The sequence below is a fragment of the Melanostigma gelatinosum genome, assembly GCF_949748355.1.
Source record: "Melanostigma gelatinosum genome assembly, chromosome: 10".
Lineage (NCBI taxonomy): Eukaryota > Metazoa > Chordata > Actinopteri > Perciformes > Zoarcidae > Melanostigma > Melanostigma gelatinosum.
Genome location: NC_136643.1, coordinates 21848224 through 21868832, shown reverse-complemented (window position 1 = coordinate 21868832; position 20609 = coordinate 21848224). Strand labels below are relative to the sequence as shown.

Here is a 20609-nt window from a genome sequence, read left to right as displayed (position 1 = left end):
AAAGAGCGCGGTTAACGTTAAGCTAACTGGTCGAGAACTCACTGAGTGACAAACGAGTCAACACAAACCACAAGCTTTTCCTAAACCCAACCAAATAGTTTTGTTGCCTAAACTCAACAGAGTTGCTTCCGGTGAAGTTTATTTTGAAAAGACTGTGTGCTTGTAACCAGCGGATATTGACACGTGTTGCTGGACAGTTGTAGTAGAGCACAGACACATTAAGTATAACTTTTTGTAAGATATGCACTACAGAAAAAAAATAAAATGGGGAATCGTTGTATGAAACATTAAACAAAAAGAGATAGCATGCACTATTTAGTAAGCTTTAGAGGTGCACTATTTAGTAAGCTTTAGATCCAGGCTAACTTTCCCCTCTATTTCCAGTGTTTCTGCTAAGCTAAGCTAACAGGCTGTAGTTTCATATTTAACATGCAGAAGGGGGTCGGTATTGATTTCCTCATCCAACACTACACTAGAAAAAACTAAAATACTGTATATCTTTATAAGAGTAAGCTGAATCGTAAAAAAACACAGCACTTAACAATTCAGGTACAATAATACTGCTTTGTCTTTTTGTTTCTTAGCTTCAGAACACAATATGTTGGACTGTTATTCCCCGACTCGTAGCATCGCGATGCATCTGTGAACAGATGAAAATGCATCTAAGTGGGTGGTGTCTCTCTGTGTGTTTACAAAACACAGTAAAAGCTGTGGGCTGGGGGAAGTTTCAAAGCCAGAAATCCCCGCACCTGGCAGAGTAACCGCTGAGTCATTGCTATTGATCAACCACCCTGTGAAACCTCTGCAGACATACAGCATTTTGGTCACGCTGCGCTACAAGGCTGTAAAATCTCACTCGGCCCTGCTGAGAGAGAAGGTGATAAACAACAAAAGTGAAGTGAAAGAGAGTGAAAGAATAAAATAATCACGGGCGAATCGGCTTATTTGTTTACAACACCAAAGAAGCACCAATCATCTTTATTCACAAACCTCTTCTTACTGAAATGTCAGCGAAGCACTAGAATAAAGGGCTAAAAATTAAGAGGGGAGCACTGTTAAATGTCACAGCGCTGTTGAGCCTCTCGTACAATTAAGACCACAGAAGGTCAATTTTCCCCAAAGCACGCAGCTTAGAGCGTCTCCCGTGAATACAGCGATTAATATTACTCAATGCAAAGCGTATCCTGCTTGTTTACGGTCGGTTTGTGAGGGCGCTTGGTTTGTGCGTCTGTTTGTATGCATATCAGTACGTGGACCTGTCAATCAAATTAAATCCTGTTAAAATAATGACATTTAAAGGTTATCAGGTGATATCCCCCCCAATACCTGCAGCAGACACACAAAACAACATGTGTTTTTCACTGTGGAGGACATCACATGAACGTGGAGTCATTCTCTGAAGGCTTAACCTCAACAATATTAATGCAAAACATAAATCTAATTTAGGGCGCTTTCTCACCTGTAGTTCAGTTGATTTGGTCGATTGTTGACTTTTAGTCTTGACTTTAGGCTGACTTTGTAAAATCATCAAGTCCTATTAATGCCAGATCATCAGATTCTGGTGGTCACAAAGAACTAACTACGAGAAACGTTTGCTTTTTGTTTATTTTGTCAGTTCCTGTGGAGAAAAGCACCAGAGTCCCTTTAGAGAAGCTCTCATTTTACTGCAGCAGAGTCGGACGTCCAGCCTTGGTCCCTGCTGAAGGAGTTTCTGGTGAAGCTGAGAGCCGTAGGTTGCATTGTCAGATTTCACTGGGAATCGGATCAGAGTACAGGCATTAAGAATAACAAACCATAAATAGCCATTTCATAACCTTTTAAAAGTTCCTTACAAGACCGTGTAGCATAATTAGTGTGACCATATGATCTTGTTTGAGTTACTTATTTCAGTCCACATAATGTGAATGTGTTAAGAGATTTTAGTCACCACAACAACACACACACACACACACACACACACACACACGAACAATCATCTGATCCTGAACAGTGAAATTGGAGCCAGCTGTGCACTTTTTTATTTCAAAATGCTGCTATTTTTGAGTGTGTATATTTTAAATGTACTTGTATATTTTAGGGAGAAAGAGCACGGGGCAAGTAATGGGTGGACATGAAAGAGAGAAAGAGAGTGAGGGAAGGGAAACAGTGAGTGTGGGGGGGAGAGAGAGAGACAGAGAGACAGAGAGAGAGAGACACACACAGGGAGAGAGAGAGAGATGGGGATAAATAAATGATAGTAAGAAGGAAGGAAAGGCGATAGCAGAGAGGATAGGATTAGTCTCTTCTGCAAAGCCTTGGGAGAAATACACACAATATTCAGTTGTGCGCACGCACACCATACCTACACATCCATGTGGTGACATAGACACATATTATACACGCAGTAAAAAAACATACACACATTTAAAACCAACGCGCACACACACACACACACACACACACACACACACACACACACACACACACACACACACACACACAGGTTTATCCAATCCTTAGTGTTCTCAACAGTTAAGCTTGTCCTTGAAAGTGCAAGGTGGGGAGTTGATAAGGGGACAGAGAGAGAGAGAGAGATTCAGGGGTGATGGTATATATATATATATATATATATATATATATATATATATATAGAGGGTCAGAGAGAAGGATGAGGAGAGGGGGAGCCAAAAAAGTGAAAGGAGATAATTTGCCTTCCTCTAATCCCCCTCCCTGCCACCCAGATAGTATATATCCGTCTACCTCTACCCCCCAACTCTCCATCTGCGTCTCTCACTCATTCTCTCTACCCCAAACTTCCCGACTTAGGAAAAGTTCCCCTTTGAGGATTAGAGGGAACAAAGACAGGTGAATTCCAAGGAAGACTGAGGGAGCGGAAGCGAGAGAGAGAGCGAGAGAGAAGTAGGGAGGAGTTAAAAGAGGTCGGGGTTAAAGGGGAGACAATTTACCGGATGGAGACGTACAGAGGAGAGAGGACAGCAAGGATGAGAGCAGGGTCCATTTGTTTTACTCCCTCTGCCATTTTCTCTAATAATGTCAGCGCCTTAGGTCGGAAACTCTCTCCCGGTTTTAATATTTGTGGTATTTCTTTCTTTATTTCTCTATATCTCAGGAGCTAGACTTAGCATAAGACCATAAGCACATAAGAGCAGCACAGCCACCTTTCCAATGTGTGCGTGTGTGAGAGATGTGTGCCGGTGCATGTACAGAAACCCAATACCAGCATGAAAACACACTTTTCTTTGTGTGTCTGTGATTGTGCGACGGTGGCAGCAGGTGGCTTCAGTGGCAGGTTAGATGGAGCTGGAATAGGATGAGAGTGACACCGTCTCTCTCTGCCTCCCTCACACACTTTCTTCCTCTTTGAGATGATTGGCTCTTTTTTTTGGGGGGGCGGGGGGGGGTAGTGATGGCCGTGGTGTCTTTTGATTCGATCCTATATTTTATATTTTTTCATCTCTTCTAATCTCATGAAAGTCCTGACCTCTTCTCTCCTTTCGTCTCCCTGTGTCATCCCGTTCTAGCCTCTACATGTTTTACATCGTGTCCTCTCCATTTTTACATTGTTCCTTTCTCTTCTCATCTCGTCCGTTTTCTCCCACTGCTTCCTTTGTCACCCATCCATTCCCTCCACTGTGACAGGTCAGTTCTGCTATAAAAGCTTAACCTGCGTTGGCTATCACTCCCACATTGATGAGACAGGTTTTATTACAACAATGACAAACACTCCACGTCAACCTATCTTTTCATTTGAAAGGTGAACTATGTCACTATGAACCGTGAGTTTTATGATCTGTCGCATACCTATAATTTGCATGAAATGTAGAGAGAACTATGTTACAATTGTATGACTGTGTACAAAAAAAGGATGAGGTTCACGGGCGAGAGAGAGAGAGAGAGAAAAAGAGAAAAATGGACAAAAAGTGTGGAAAATGGAGGCTTGTGCAGGATGACATGCTGTGGAAGGAGGCAGAAATCCACTTGCTACGCTGAGCTTTTGTTCGGTATGTGGACCTGAATCCATGAAGAGACATGTACACATGCACAGAAACACAAACACAGAGTCCCCACCGTGAGTTCTTTCAGTGGGTCTCGCATGAAAAGAAACGCACACAAACACGCACAACCATGAAGCCTTTTCTGACCTTTCACGAGCCTCTCTTTTCTAGCAGTCAACTTTTCCGAAAACTGAGCAAAAGCTGCCTGTTTGACCCGATTGAGAAATACAATTTACCTATGTCAGTCTGCATCTAAACTGTAGAAGAACTACACTCTCAGGGACTGCATGCTGCAAGCACACGATTCTCAAAATCCTGACGGAGAGATGAGAAACATCACTGAGCAGTGTTCGATCTGTCTCAAAGCTCTGACTTGGCTGCAGGGTCAGATATTACCTCCAGCACAAGGGTGGATGGTGTCATCTATCAAAAAGAAATGGAGACAGAAGTTTTTCTTGCAGACACAAGCAGTCTGCTGCAGATCGGCCAGGACTTATAGCTGTGGTCCAGGTGGGGTAGATGGGGGAGGGGCAGAACTAGAGAAAGCAGGATGGCTGGGAACGAAAGAGAAAAGTAAGGAGAGAGCGAGACGGGGATTAGAGACCCTTTGAGAGGCAGTCACTTCATTTCCTGGCCAACCTGGCTATGATTATCTCCTGGGTGGGAATGGAATGTTTGATGTCCTGGAACCAGACTAATCCTTGGTGACTAACCTGCACCTCTCATTTCCTCTGGATTAGCTCACTCTGCTACTTAATAAAAACAGGTGGAGGTGGATAGATATTAAGAAAGAGAGAGAGAGAGCGGGAGAGAGAGAGAGAGAGAGAGAGAGAGGGGTTCCGAGACCCTTTGATTGATACTTCAGACCCCCCGAAAGCCTCAATTGCAAAATTAAAAGAGATAAATTGTCATAACACAATCATTTACCCAGAGGTTTTCATTATTCAAACGGAAAAACATTTATTCACAAATATGAATAGTGAGTCTGAGAAGCGAATTTCCGGTGGACGGGATCGGGGGTAGACGGGACCCCCGGATTAGGACCGGATATTTCACACACTGCTAAAATATACCGGCCATCTGAACAACTGCATGGCCTGTTGCCCTGTCAGTAAACGAGCTCATCGATGTTTTCCTTGTTATAACAAACAATATAAATTGCAAGCTATGTAGAAATGAATGGAACCGCCTTAATTCTAAAATAATAATAATTACAATAATAATTGGCACAAATCATATGTTGGTTGGAATTTCAAAAATTCTAACTAGATTTTTGGACAAAATGACAGATTTACCAAATAATGGTTTTGACCATGATCTGTATGCACTCTCCTCTAAACTCAAATACTGACGCTCTCCTTGCCAAGTTGCTGTAGTTGAGTCGTTGGGAGTGAGACTGGGTTAAAGCGTGAACACAGAGGCGGTAGATCGGAAAACAGTAATATCGATAACACTTGTAGTACTTAATTGCAGCGGTTTTGGAAGGGACTGAAAATGTATGTGGGTTTCCAAATGAGAGCACGCTCATATAAGTTCATTTGGAAGGCAATAAAACAGGATAGGTTCATTCAGTGCTGTTACAAATGAAACACAAGAACATCCACACTCGGGCTTATCATGGTAACCAGCTGGCCGTGACTTCTTGCCTGTTTGGATTGATACTTTGGCAAAGCTGAGGGTGACACACTGCCTCCAACAATTTGGGACCTCATGATTGAGGGTTACTTGCAAATTCACACGAGGACTGCAAGGACTAGCAACTCCCACAATACACACTTTAATCACGAAAAAGCTGCAAATGAACCAACACGTTTTCAGAAAAGCTGTGCTCAACAGTCTTTTCCTGCTCTGTTTCTTTTCTCACCAGATTTCTCTCAAGAGGGAAAGTCTGAAGTGTTGCCAGGTTACTATCCAATCTGACCAATGACCTGTCACTTGACCCTTCTCTCGGCCAATGCCCTTCCTCCAACAACCGGCTGGGCCCCAGCTGGCCAATTAGCTCGCCTCTTAGTGTGGAGCTCGGCCAATGAAAAGCCCAGGGAGACTTCTGTTCATCTGAACTCACAGATGGGAGGACAGAGAGGGAAGGAGAGAGAGAGAGAGAGAGAGAGTGTGTGTGTGTGTGTGTGTGTGTGTGTGAGAGAGAGAGAGAGAGAGAGAGAGAGAGAGAGGGTGTGAGGGACTTGGCCTGAATTCCCTAACACTATTGAGACATCTTCACTGAAGAGGTTGGCTAGTTTTGAGTTAGCAGTTGGAGACAGATCTCTCTATTTAAAAGCGAGCAATGGGAGAATTACAAGTATCAGAAAAAAGGAAACCAAACTGCTCACCTGACAGATTTTAAGATGGAGATGACCGATTATTTTATTCTATTTCTTCTTTCCTGTAAAAACCTATATTTAGAATGTTGACAGTTTGCAAAAAAACCACCTTTTTATAACAAAGCGTTATCACATTTTCGTCAGTTAATGTTAATTTGTACATGAAGTATGAAGCATAGAGAAAACACACCATTTACAGCTTATCTGCCGGTAGTTTGTGGTTGTGACTGTATGCGTTCTGTATGGATGTGTTTCACTCAAACGACATATTTCCTGTTGAAATCATTTTCTGTCTACCTCTGCTGCACTTTAGAACTAATAGAAATCACTAAGGCAGGCCAACGTTTCACTGTCCATTACGTCTAATTCAAAGAAGAGCACTCCAAAGTCAAATTGGCTAATGGTGAGAACTCCAGTGTTGCATGGAAAGGCCTAAACATTACTGAGTTGAAAAGCTGCACAGAGAAAATACCACCAAATGCAGAACAGAGTGGAACTTTAAAAGCTGTCCTTGCCTCACTAGTTTCACTGATTTGGAGTGAAACTTCTGCCAGCATTTCAGCAGTAAGTCTCTTTTTTTATCACAAAAAAACATTAAGTGAAACTGACTTTCTTTCAGTCAGCGTTTTGGACAGCTGCATTGAAATGCCACACTTACATAAGCTCCCCTCTCTCAATATCTCAGCGTGCGACTGGAGTTTGCAACTCTTACTAAATCTTTCCCTGACACACACTCTTCCCCATCTTCGAAGACAACACTTTCCCTCTCAATTGCAATTTCAGTTTGCTTCATTGGCACGGCATGAAAGCTCATCTTTGCGGTCAGGGAAGTACAAGAGACAAGGAATAAACAACACAAATGTGTTCGCAGAAATGTTAGTTACAACGAATTAGTAAAAAAAAGCAAACAAAATAAAGTATATCTTGTATAAGCGGTGCATGTTTGCATGGATGCATTCGTCTAACATGCAGCATCCATGTAAACCAGACCGATCATTGCTCTGCACACACGTACTCACACAAAGCTGTCTGTGTGTGGATGTTTCTTACTGCAGGCTTCGTTGATCTAGCGCAGCGTTGCCTGTCCCAGCTCACATCGAGCAGGAGGCGGGGTACGCCACAGGGCTGATCCACATAGCCAATCAGCTCACAATCACATCCTCCTACGGGCAATTTAGAGTTACTAATCTAAAACATAAAATCTACAAAATTATTTTTGGCTCCCAGGTGGACAACAGTGAAAGGAACAAGAAGGTTGTGAGGCCCTTCATCACCAAAACATCCTGGGGTGGAGATATTTATAAAAGATCGTGCAGTGAGAATCTGATCTCATGCATATTCAAACCAGGCACATGTGCGTTTAAAAAAAACAAAAAGCTGAACGCTTGTGAAATATAAGGTGAAAGACATTAGACCTCTCTAGGTAAGGAGCAGCCATAAACTGTGACATGCAAACAGATGATGACTGGCCTTCGTTCATCCAATCATGGCTCAGATATCTGCAGGAGTGGGTCCCGTTTCAAAGTTCCTGCTAGCGACCACAGTCATCAGCATAAAATATGTTATCATAACCTATGCGATGTCTTAACTAAGCTGATATATCTTATACATATTACACCTATCCTGCAGCTTTGAAGTACTCAACAGGCAGATAAAAGGAAGTTTGTGTTCCTGATGCTCAACCTCTCCCTGGCGTTCCAGCGCTCTCTCTTCTCTCCGTATGACTTCCAGGTGACTCTATTTCCCACTCCCTCCCTCAGCCTCTTTGACACCCAGACTTTCTTAACCCTGCTCTTATTGTGAAACTCACAGACTCTCACTACTGTATGACTCTCAATCTCTCCCCGGCCTCCCCTCTTCAGCTCTCAGTATTTCTTATCTACCACATGACTCTCCATATTTCAATGTCAGATATTTCAGAAGCTCAAGAGCTGCATGCTGCTTTAAGAATCGCTGACAATCTCCAAATACACACACACACACACTGACAAATGTGCATACAGTGTCCTCACAGGTACACATATCTGACACTTAGAGGCGTGTATGTCCTCAACAACACAGCTGAACCAACAATCTAGAAAAATATGTCACCACACACACACACACACACACACACACACACACACACACACACACACACACACACACACACACACACACACACACACACACACACACAGCAGTTGGCTATCTATCCTGTCCACAGTGCAGTGGCCAGTGCTGATAACACTCTCCATTGGACCAAAACTCATCACTCTTTACACATATACCTGGTTGAGGCTTTGTGTGTGTGTGTGTGTGTGTGTGTGTGCGCGTGTGTTTGTCCTTTGACGTCTTTCTCAAAGCCTGAATAAAAGTCATGAGAGCTAAATAGAAATCAAGATTTGACAAGATGCAACAACGTCAAGATGCATGAAATATGCCTGAAAGGAACAACACGCGCACACACACACACACACACACACACACACACACACACACACACACACACACACACACACACACACACACACACACACACACACACACACACACACACACACACACACACACACACACACACACACACACACACACACACACAGGTTTCAAAGAATGTGACCTCTGCATCGTAAACTGTATTATTCAAACCATTTCTGCCAACAGCACGGCGAGAAGAGAGGCTTTCACGCTAGATTAAATGATGAGTTCTATTTGTGCATGTGATATTGATACGGCCGCCTTTAGCTGAATATGCACATGTTCCAGATGAAAACACACGCAGTGCTTGTCCATGCACACATGCTGGAGACAAAGCATGGACATTTCAAACAGAAGAATGGCAGGTTTATTCTTTTTTTTTTTCCTTTGGTGAAGATCAAGTTTAATATTGCGTCTTTATGTAGTTTTATAACAATAATAAAGAAATGCATAGCCATCTGTCTTTCTTTTACTTGCCTGACCCTGTTTCCACATATGTCCTCTTGATATATGACACAAAAAGCAGCACGTCTCCTGCCCTCTTGTCCTGTGCAGGATGTGTTTGAGCTGGAGACTGTCCCAGCTCGCATGGGTCTACACACCGAGTCTATCGTACAACCATTCACCCTCTCACTCACACCGACCGTCAATTCAAACCTGCACTGTCTGTCTGTGGGAGCAAACCAGAGCATCCACAGGAAGCACAAGCACGGAGAGAGCACGCGAAATCCACACATAAAGAGGAACCAGCGTCTTGCTGTGAAGAAAACATGCAAAAACGCTGAGCCACCGTGTCGCTCTGACTCCCTAATTTGTTGTAGGAAATGAATTATTATTTTTTGTGTTAATTTGAGACGACTCCAAGTCCAGACATGTGCTTTTTATTTTTCATTTACCGGCTGAATGTGGCACATTGTAGCTGCACAGGTTGCCACACGCCTTTCCACAGTGCTCTTCACCCGCACACCAGCGTGCTTACATGTAGCTATACTTACATATATGTACAGTGTGTGTGTGTGTTTATACATATTGTTTTATTTTCATGATTTATTTACATCATCATTTGTATTGCTGTGTGTTCACGGATCGATCTCTGAGCATAAGCACTCCCTTTGTGTTTTTATTTGTTGAGCTACTGATGTTGTGCTTCCCTGTGTTTGGCACAGCTGTGTCAAGAGTTATGTGAGCTGTGATTGGCTGGGACTGAATTCATCCATCACCAGACCTCGTCTTTTATATTCCACTTCACCCAGCCCTTCTGCATCTCGCGCTGGTGCACCCACGTGAACCAAAGCGCTTGGAGGCGCTCACGCAGTCCGTGTCAAAGACACTTCGCTCTCGTCATTGCACGATTAGAAGAGGGCCCACGGACTATCTCTTTGCTTTTTAAGTGGATTGGCAACAGAAGCATGCGAGTTCGACGGGGGAGGTTATTGGTCCTTAAAAGGCAATTAAAAAGGAGCACACAAGTCGTGTTGTTGTGGTACTAGTTTAAATATAAAATCATGGATTAAAGGCTTCTTCAGTTTGCCATGTCAGCCCCCACATGATGAATGTCGTCACCCAGCCCGAGACTCATGAACAAATTACTGGAGTAGTCATGCGGGGACCCAACAAGCACAGACTCATGAGCAGTTCTGGATCATGACCCAGGTGTCATGAGGCCAGACTGCAGGGAATCATGCATGTTAAAAACAGATAATAAGTCGTGACATGTTGACTCACTCTGCCCTGCTGGATGAGAGAGGACACAGATCACACATGCCAGTGAGGGAGTGTGTGTGTGTGAGTGTGTGTGTGTGTCTGTCTGTCTGTGGGTGTTTTTCAGAGGAAATATTCTATATTATATGCGTTCATTCTTGTGTGTGTGTGTGTGTGTGTGTGTGTGTGTGTGTGTGTGTCTGTCTGTCTGTGTGTGTTTTTCAGAGGAAATATTCAGACATGTTTGTGAGTTAATGTGAAAGGATGCGTTCATTCTTGTGTGTGTGTGTGTGTGTGTTCTGGCATATGTGTTTGATGTATGTGTTCATGCTTGTATTCTATTGTGTGTGTGTGTGTGTCAGAAATCCAGCGGTCATCAGACCAGCCAGGCACCAGTTAGTCCCAGACAGCGAGGTCAGAGTCATTCACTAATCATATTAACATTCCTTTATAATGACCCAATGCATAACTCCCCCTTTTCAGTCTCTCTCTCCCTCCCTCTATCCTTCTGCATCACTCATGCTTTCCGTTTCACCCCCCCCATGCTGGCGCGTCTCTATTTCTTTCTCGATCTCATCGCCTCCTTCTTTCCCTGCTCTGCTTTAAGTATGCTGTCCATCTCGGACCCTCAACAGTTCTCTCATCTGTTGACATCACTCCTGTATGTCCCCCCCCCCCCCCTCTCATTTTCCCTTCCTGGACTCTACCTCGAGCTCTCTCTCATTGTAGTTTCATCCCGTCTCATTTGTCTTGTCTCCCCTGTTTTCTCTCAAGAGACCATGTGTATTCTTAATCTTAATCAGCTCCCAGGTTACCGTCAGCGTTTGAAACCTTTTTTATTTAACATAATCCTAAAACTGGGATTTAGTTTAATAAAGGTTTAGTCTGAGTAATTGTTAAGGAGTTATTATTTATATTACTTTTCTTGTCGAAGTGCCTTTTTTATAAAAGTTTCTAATAATGTTTTGAAACTAATTATCTTTATTTTAAATTGTAATCAGTTCAGATTATTTGATTTGATTGTTTTCATCAAAACTGGGGCAACCCATGGTCAGCTTTTTAGGTTTTTAGCCACTTTTGCAGATTGTGTAATTATTTATATTGCTTTATTGAATATTCTTTTGTATGCACTGTTAAATAAATAAAAATCTTAAATTGGAGAAATGACTCGACTACAACACAGTTTGTGTTATATTGAGTTCAATGAACCAGGGACCACAAGTTGGTGTTTTTGGGTGATGGGGAATTATGTGATGCTTTCATGAGGGGACTTTTTTTCCCTAATGTGTCGGTGTAATACTGCTGAAAAGTGTTTATAAAAATTCTGAGGCAATTATTCAACCAACACCAGCACTTCGGTATTAGTATTAAAATAACCAAATCATTTTTCAAGGAACCTTTCAGGCAAAAATAGTTTCAGCTTCTCTGATTTGATGATTTGCAGCTTTTCTTTGTCACGTTAACTGGATTTCTTAACAGCACATTTAATTATGTCACATTGAGCTCTGTGAAGTTATAATGGACTTTTTAGAAAGATGAATCTTATTGAAAAAGATAATTTATTATTTAAAAAAAAAAATTAATTTCCGTAATTAAGAAGATAATTGCAAATTAAATGAGTCATTAGTTGAAGCCCAAGTTAAGGTTTATTTTACATTAACATGGTGAAAAAGAAAGGAAAGTAATAAAGTGTCTACGCTTCTTTCTTTCCGCATGAATATGCATTTTTATTCATAGATGTATTCCCACAGAGTCAGACATCATTCCTGGGAAGATAACCATCTATTCCTGATCCTAAAAAGAGAAGCATAACTCTGCGGTTAGATTTTCAATACTTTGGTGAGAAAAGGAGAACACGGCAGACTGTTAGATGTTCGCTCCAAGCTTTTTCTGGATCAAATGTTTGTAAAGGGCCGCTGCAATTCCATCAGTGCGGTGAGTCTCACAGCTGCAGTGCGTTGCAAGAGTGAGACAGAAGTATGCTTACCGTGGGTCATGTTGGTGTTGTTTTAGGTGTTTTATACATGCTTGGATAATGTGTGTGTGTGTGTGTGTGTGTGTGAGGGGATCTCTATCAGTACCAGGTTTGCTTCCACTATTCTCCAGCCAAACCAAATGGAGGCTGTGTGACTTGGCCGAGACCAGTCTGACTCAAAATGGTTATGCATTTGGCTTGATATTCTGCAGTCGCTCTAGCTGCTTTCATTTGAGCCTGAAGTTAACTCCACACACACGCACACACACACGCACACGCACACACACTGAGTCATGAGGTAATCTTCAGCAAGGTTCGGTGGTTATGACCGACTGGAGCAATTAAGGACTGGCTCATCGTCAAAGATTTGGAGCCATTAACGGTCAAATCATTCACACTGACTGACCGAATAAGATAGCGTGTGTGTGCGTGTGTGTGTGTGTGTGTGTGTGTTAATGTGTGTGTGTGTTAATGTGTGCGTGGGTGTGTGCTGGGGTGGCACATGTGGCAACTGAGAAAATGTAGAGAAACCTCAAAAGTGATTCCAGTTTGAAGAATACTCAAAACCCTGTGAAGGAGTCTCCCAGACGAGGGGGTGTGTGTGTGTGTGTGTGCGTGTGCGCGTGTGTGTGTGCGTGTGTGTGTGCGTGTGTGTGTGCGCGTGTGTGTGTGTGAGTTTAGCTCAATGGTGCAGCGGTCCAGGGGGACCTTAAAAAAGACAGAAAGAGAATGTAGGGGAGACAGAGGAACAATAAATGTCTGAGCATGAGCGTGTCTCCATTATTGACTGGGACACTGAGAGGATGTATATCATATCTGTCGTTTGTGTCTGAGGATGTCTACGCTAGTCCCAGCAGACGCAGCGATGTGTCTGGGTCCACTGAGTCGGCACTGATCCCATCTTGTCTGACTTGGGGATTACAACCTCATGACCTGCTACTGGTCGTGCTCACATACATCAACACGCACACACGCACACACACACACACACACACACATAGAGCAGGGCAGGATGTAGAGAATAAAGAAAGAGAGGTAAAGAAAGGGAGTAACGGCAATAATAACAGACAAGGAAGGCTGTTCATGGAATATTCAGTGCACGGGTTCTTCCCTGACTTCTATATGCAATGCAGAACCTTTCCACTTGAAGAAACTTGATAACTGGATAGTACAGCTTTGCTACTAAAATGCACGCTAAAAAGAAAAGTTGCTCAAATGTAGAATATCTCTCTAATTGCTTTGCATGTGCCTTCTCCTCGCTCCCTTCTCATTTCCTCTGTCATGATCCCTGCTGCTCCCTCTGACTCGCAGTGGTTCAGGGTAAGCCCCGTTTCCTCCCCGTTCCATTCGATTCAGCACTATTTGTACCGCTCCAACGCGCTACTTGTCCTTATAAGGCCAGAGGGGGCTCAAGCCCATGATCACACAGGACACACTGAAAAGTATGTATTTGTCTGCAGACGCATGTCTATGTACACACACGTGCGTGATCACATGTTTGCATTCAAATGTGTGTGTGTGTGTGTGTTTCTGATGGCGTCTGTCATTGCTGCGCCACATAGCCTTTGTAAACCAGCTCATCGAAGTCATTCACCGGCCTGACGTAGCATCTGTATTTGCACTCAGCTCCTCAGGGAGAGCACGTTTTACCCTGCTGTTTCTGCAATAATGCTGATTTGTCAGATGATAAATTCTATGTTGGCAATCTCCAGAGATGCCAAACACTAAACATTATCCAATTTGAGCAATGGGTAAAATCTGCAATGCGATTGAATTCTCAGTCGAACCTGTCAGCACAGTAAATAAAGGGCCTTTTCTGCAGGAACGCTTGGCGAAGGGAAAGTCCTCTGTGCCCGAAAAGTCGCTCTCATGCAATCGAGCCGCTAGTTAAATGTAAGTTCATTACTCCGAGGCTGCATTCAGACAGAGCGAGAACAGCAGAGAACATATCGTCTGAGCAATGAGTTCTAACAGCACCAATGACTTTCAACTTGGCAGCGAATATGTGTGTGTGTGTGCAAACACGCATGTGTGTTTTAAGTATGTTCACGTACTGCATGTCTTACCATGCTGCGCGGCTGAGACTGTTTGCATTGTTATCTACGTGTCTTTGTCCATGTTTGAACTTGTGATTTGTTATCTGTGTGTATGCACGTGATATTATGTGTGTGTGTGTGTGTGTATGTAAATGCTGATTGAGTATCCCCTTCAAATCATCAGATTTGAAATGCAGTCTGGGTGATGTGGTACAGTATATTCCGGTGAATTTATGGTCACCCAGAGCTGGCATTAATAATGGAGACTGGAGAAATATGGCCTTTGCGGGTATAGTCTGCATATTTGTCTCCGTCTCTCTCTTCATTTATCAAATTCTGCTTTCCTCATTGCACTTGCTCTGACTACTGTTATGTGTGTGTTGAGCATAAGGTTGTTTTTTTTCCCATCCCCCTCTCTGTTTAAGTGCTTGAACTCTGTGACAGGAGGATGTGTGTAAATGGATGGACCTATCAATCATCCCAACCAAACAACAGCATTTTATTCCCCAATGCCATATTTAATAGAAAAATAATGATGCACCTCTTATTGGAGAGGGAGGAACGGGAAACAGGGAGGTTTAGTCAGAGACAAAATGCTGAAAGAACACGAAACAAAGAGAGCGAGGGAGAGAGTGGATGGATTCAGTGGGAGTTGAAAAACAGTTTTTATGTACAGCACAAACATCTCTCTTAACCCTGTTGTAACAAAGAGCCGCACTCAGCTACAAGGTTTACAGCTGTCCCTCTCTACTGACAGAGAGTTGGGGTCCGATTCCCTGCCTGTCCACCGATGAAACTCCCAAGGCAGCCCGGCTATTTCTAATGATGGCTGATGTCACGAAGGAAAGGCTCATGTGTGTGTGTGTGTGTGTGTGTGTGTGTAAAGAGTGAGGCGAGAGCGTGCCCCAGCATGTCTGTAAAATGACAAACACAAAGGTCTGTCAAGTCGGTAAAATATCACAAAATAGAGTTTTGTGGTACATTTATAAGGCCTTCATTTATTGCACTCTAATGTAAGAATAAGTTTTGTCCAAGCGGAACATGGTATATGAATTATTTCCTTTAATAGGTCGATTATGTGGACTACCAACTACCACCAGTGTGGTCAGGAAGTAAAGAGTCATGAATCAAAGCCCAATTCATATGTAGCGTAACGGCCTTGTAGTCAGCTTTTAACAGTCTGAGGCCGACAGCCCAAAGACATCAGCACGCACTTGAGAACCTTCTTGGCGCTGCTACAGCCTGTGCTTCAGCCTTCTTTCAGCTCTTGTATGTTTGGGGTGTTTTTTTTATCTTAAGTTTGGTCTTATAGACAGCTATAAGAACACGTTGACATGCTGTGGGGTTAATCTGGTGTTAACTATGAGCTGTGCGGTGGAAAATACCCGTTCAGATACCGAGGAAACGAGCGGCAAGGATAAGTATACAATGAGGGGGCATTGTCTCTCATAGAGGTGTCCACCTCGGCCTCTGGGTTAAAACTAAATATAATATGTCTTTAACGGTTTACGGTTAGATATTAACATCCCTAGTTGAAGCCTTTATGGAGACCTTAGTCTGTAAGGAAGGCTAAATAGCAACAATAGCATGTTGAAGATGCCAGACGACTGGATGGATACTTTACAGTCGTGTGTTTAAAATGGGCAAAAGGAGTCACATAGAAATAAGAAAGGTTATGGGAATCATGTGCTGGGATTTTCCCAAATCCTATTGTGAATCAGACAATGGTTCGCCCGTCTCTGGGCGGTAACAGTGACGAGGCCAGAGAGAATATTGGACCCAGTTCAGACGACTGAAACCTTGAGCAAAAACACAAAGAGACATTCCACCAACACAAACACGACAAAATGAATACACGTTAAAACATAAACGGAGTGCATACAGTAAAATACCGGACGTAGTTCTGACAGAGCAGGGAATTCATTCTCGATCAACAGGATATGATACAAGACCCTCTTATAACCGTGCATGAGCAACATTTGGAGGCAGCACAGATGAGCAACTCTGCCAGTTTTATGTCCGGGAGCATTTCTGATCTTTGCTGCCAATAACAACCGAACCGAATTCATTCCAGATGTTTCCCTTGACGTGTTGAAGGCAATGGCGACCTCTGCCTCTAAACGTTGCCTGCCCGTGATTATCTTCAGAGGAAGGCAAAGAAAAAGGAGCTGCTACTGAAACTGAAATTCTTTCCCCTTTTTGTTGTTGTTGGTGCAAACCCATAAAACAAGAGAGGCTACAAGAGAAGCATACGGTTTGTTAAGAGCTTGTTGACTTTCTGGAGTAATAGCTGAGGAATATTGAAATGGAATCATATCTAGCAAATTCTTGGTATGTGATGCAGTGACTTGGTTCTGGTTTAGTGGAGGATCTAAAACACCCTTTGACAGAATGACGAGTCGTCAGCATGGTGACGGCCATGAACGTGACTGAGGGACTCGACTTATTGCCGGCCACCAACCTCCTTCCTTTTGATGTCGGCATGCGTGCCAGTTGCTGTGTGAGTAATGGAGAAATGGAATATCAAATTCGTAAATAAAAAGCTTCTGACTGTCTGGGTGGAAAGTGTTCGCTGTGTTTTCATAGCTTCATTAGACTGCAGGGAACAGCTGGCTGGCCACATGCACACACAACCGGACAGTATCGGGAGTGCATTGGGAAAGTTTTACTTTTCCAAAACCCCAAATCCATTCTGCTCTACAGTCTCTTTCTGTGCTGTTGCTTTTTTCCACAGTCCAAAGACATGCAATTTAGATCAAATGGAAATTCCCTGTCAGAATTTAGGAATATGAAAGTGATAGACATGCAACCCCTTTTTGTTAATCGGATCAATGTGGAAATGTCCCGATGATGGATGAAAATACAAGTTTAAAGCCGCCATGGGTCGGCTTAGAAACAGCCACGATGAGCAAACAAACTAAAATAGAAGAGAATCTTATTAAAAGGCAAAACCTCGATATGACATCAAAAACTCAACTGCAAGTGAACTATCACAGGAAAAAGACACACACACACACACACACACACACACACACACACACACACACACACACACACACACACACACACACACACACACACACACACACACACACACACACACACACACACACACACACACACACACACACACACGGCACTCATTATTACCGGTAGTGCTGCCAATGCTTTTAACGCCAAAGTGGGTCTGCAGACTGTTTAAATGGGAAACACACTTCCCAAATCTGCAGTGTGAGAGAAAAACTCCATGTCCATTTGGATAGTGGCGTTGGTAAAAGACAAACACCTTTCTTTAAATGAGATTGGGGTTGTAAGAATATTTGCGTGTTTTGTAGCAGTGGCGGCCAGGAAAACCTAAAGGAAGAGGAGGCCGCTGATGGGAAAAGGAAGAAGAGCGGACACATTTGTTCCTGTTTGTCTCATACTTGTGGGAGTGGTGTTGAGTGGGACTAAAAGGCTCTTCTAACTCAGGAATGTGCTCAACTACCGACAGGTTCACCATGAAAAGGGAACATGTTAGAGAGAGAAGGTATCTAATGCTGTCCAAGCCTTTGTCTCTCTGGACAGACAATACAGGTTAACAGAGACGAACGCCCTACGTCCTAATAATTAGCGCTCTAAAGATAGCAGCAAGTCAAGTTCACATCCCCACACTCACTGAGAGAACTCGAGATGCAACAGTTAACGTCAGTATATTCTCAATCAGAGGCATCACGCCACACGATGCCATTAGCAGTGACTACATGTAAATGAACGCACGTATTTAAGCCCAAAGTACAGGACACAATAAGATCAAAGCTTTCCATTAATTGAATCTGATAATAAAGGCCGCGTCACACCGCCCACTGCAACACTTGCCTCCCAGAGCCTCGCTGCAGGCGCCCTGTTGATTTAGTTCCCCTCTCCTTGGGGAGAAAGTCTGTTGTTGTCTTCCGAAATGCACACGCCCACCCACAAGCACACAACGCGCCCACTTGGAGACAAACTTGTGGTGGTGGCTTTTGTTGTTTGATAATTGTTTTCAGGCAAACATAATTCTGCTAGCAGAGACAGCTAACCCATAACCATGAATCAATGAGATGGTAATGGAGCTATGGGGGGGAAAGGCACGATGCTGTGGCAACATTGCATGAGGTACTCTCCCTCTGGTTTGTCCCGCTCTCTCTCTCTCTCTCTCTCTCGCTCTCTCTCTCTCTCTCTCTCTCTCGCTCTACACTTAAGCTCCCATTGCATTTACTTTTCATAGTCATTCAGCCAATCCTAAACAAAATAATAAAAACATCTCAAGGAGAAACAAACAAACCAATAAAAGTGAAATTGAATAAGTTTGCTGTCGGCTCACTTCCATAACCATTACTTCTCCCTCTACCCTTCCCACAGAAAGCCAGTCAGGTAAATAATCACCTCTGCTTTAATTAATAAATGCATCATCCTTAATGAGAGGGGCTTGTTATGCACTGTGGCAACTGCTACTGGTTTGTTTTTTCCTTTTGATTTTTTTTTTCCTCCAACTCTCAAACTTCTAACTTAATTTGCACCTCTGAAGCATGCTAATTGCTTTCCCCTCTCCGCTTTACAAACAACAACAAAGTTTTCTCATTTGGAGGCAGAGAACGGTCTAATGTGTGGCTATCGATCGCAAGGGGACAGCAGATTGCCCTGGCTGGTCACAAACCAAATGACTTTGAGATTGAAATTAAAAGTGGTGGAGGGATAACTTTGTATAAACACTCTGTGTGGATACAATGACAAAGGCTCTACATCTGAATCATCCAATGTTGACTTCAGTATTGTGTCACATAGAAGCACTTCGGAGCAGCACAGGATGAATGTAAAATAAATAGGGCTGCGACTTACGACTGTTTTTGTTGCATGGAGTTGTTGGAACCCGAGAATGTTTGAAAAATCAGTTTTACCCGATTTAATTGGTTGATTGATTCAAAGGAAGTTGCTGACTAATTCTCTGGCTGCCTTCACTGCCAAAGTGGCAGAAATTGTTTAATTTAAATGTAATATTTGATTCCAAGTTCAACTTAAGTTGCCATGTCACTTGTTGTTAACAACTTAAAGGTACCACAAGCCAGGAATTTAGTAGTTGAGACCAATTTCATGATTCTCGATACACAACTCTATACCGCTGACATCGCTATGTTATACAGGTCTTCATTTCATTCCATCTTTATTGCTACAATGCTTTGTTTTCCTGTTTTAATCATGCTGTTAGCCCTTTCACTAAAACCACATCACGTTAAAGCGGCTGGAGCCTCTTTATATGGCCCGGGCACCTGGCAACATCACTCAACTGTTAAATCTGAGATCCTCCAGTAACGCCTTTAAAGCTGTTCCACAGTCAAGGCTCGCCACCGCGGGTGACCGAGCCTCGTCCTTTAGGGCTCTTTATGCCCTGCAATGACATGCCTGAGCAGATCTTACTCTCTATTTAGCATTTCCTGATGAGGTTTGACGGCATCCTGGTTCAGAGGAGAGAACGCTTCTGACGCTGACTGAGGATCACGGTGCAGTGGTTACACTGGGATGTGCTGCAATAAACCTGTCCATTTGTCATAGCAGATTAAGTTTAGCTCCATCGCGGAGACTCATTTTGGTTTGCTCGGGGTGGTTTTATTTTCTCCTTAAAGAGCCATTGGAAGCTTAAATGTCAGTGTAACAAGAAGAGGCAAGGTGAGATCCAGGAGGCACCGGGCTTCACAGTAATGCAGTTTGTTCTGGAGCGAGACTGAAAGAGACCGTCGTGTGTGTTCTGAAAGGACAAACTTTACCCGATGATGCCGTTACTGCGTCCCCGAGAGAGGACCGATTCAAATGTGTTTTTATTAACTGAAAGGTTTCTGAAAGGGAAAAAACGTAAAGTCGTTCTTCATCCAAACAAGTACCCACTACTGTGTATACCGAAAGAGATTTAATATTCACCAACAATAAGCATTAATAAACACTCTACATTTCCATGACGTCAACTCTTGAGTTCCAGAGAGCTCTTCTACCCTTGTTTGAATGTCAAATGACAGATGAACGTTTTGCAGAAGTAAACGGCGTCTGAAAAAGTCAACAGTGGTGCAAATGGTTTAGCCTTCACAAACCTGCAATACGGTTTCACTGTCCA

General features: G+C 43.1%; 1 protein-coding gene across 3 annotated transcripts in view; it reads right to left on the bottom strand.

Annotated features, from left to right (window-relative positions):
* The window catches only part of LOC306783490 (partitioning defective 3 homolog B-like), a 164182-nt gene that overhangs the window by 25670 nt on the left and 117903 nt on the right, over nt 1-20609 (bottom strand). The gene's annotated exons all lie outside the window — the stretch shown is intronic.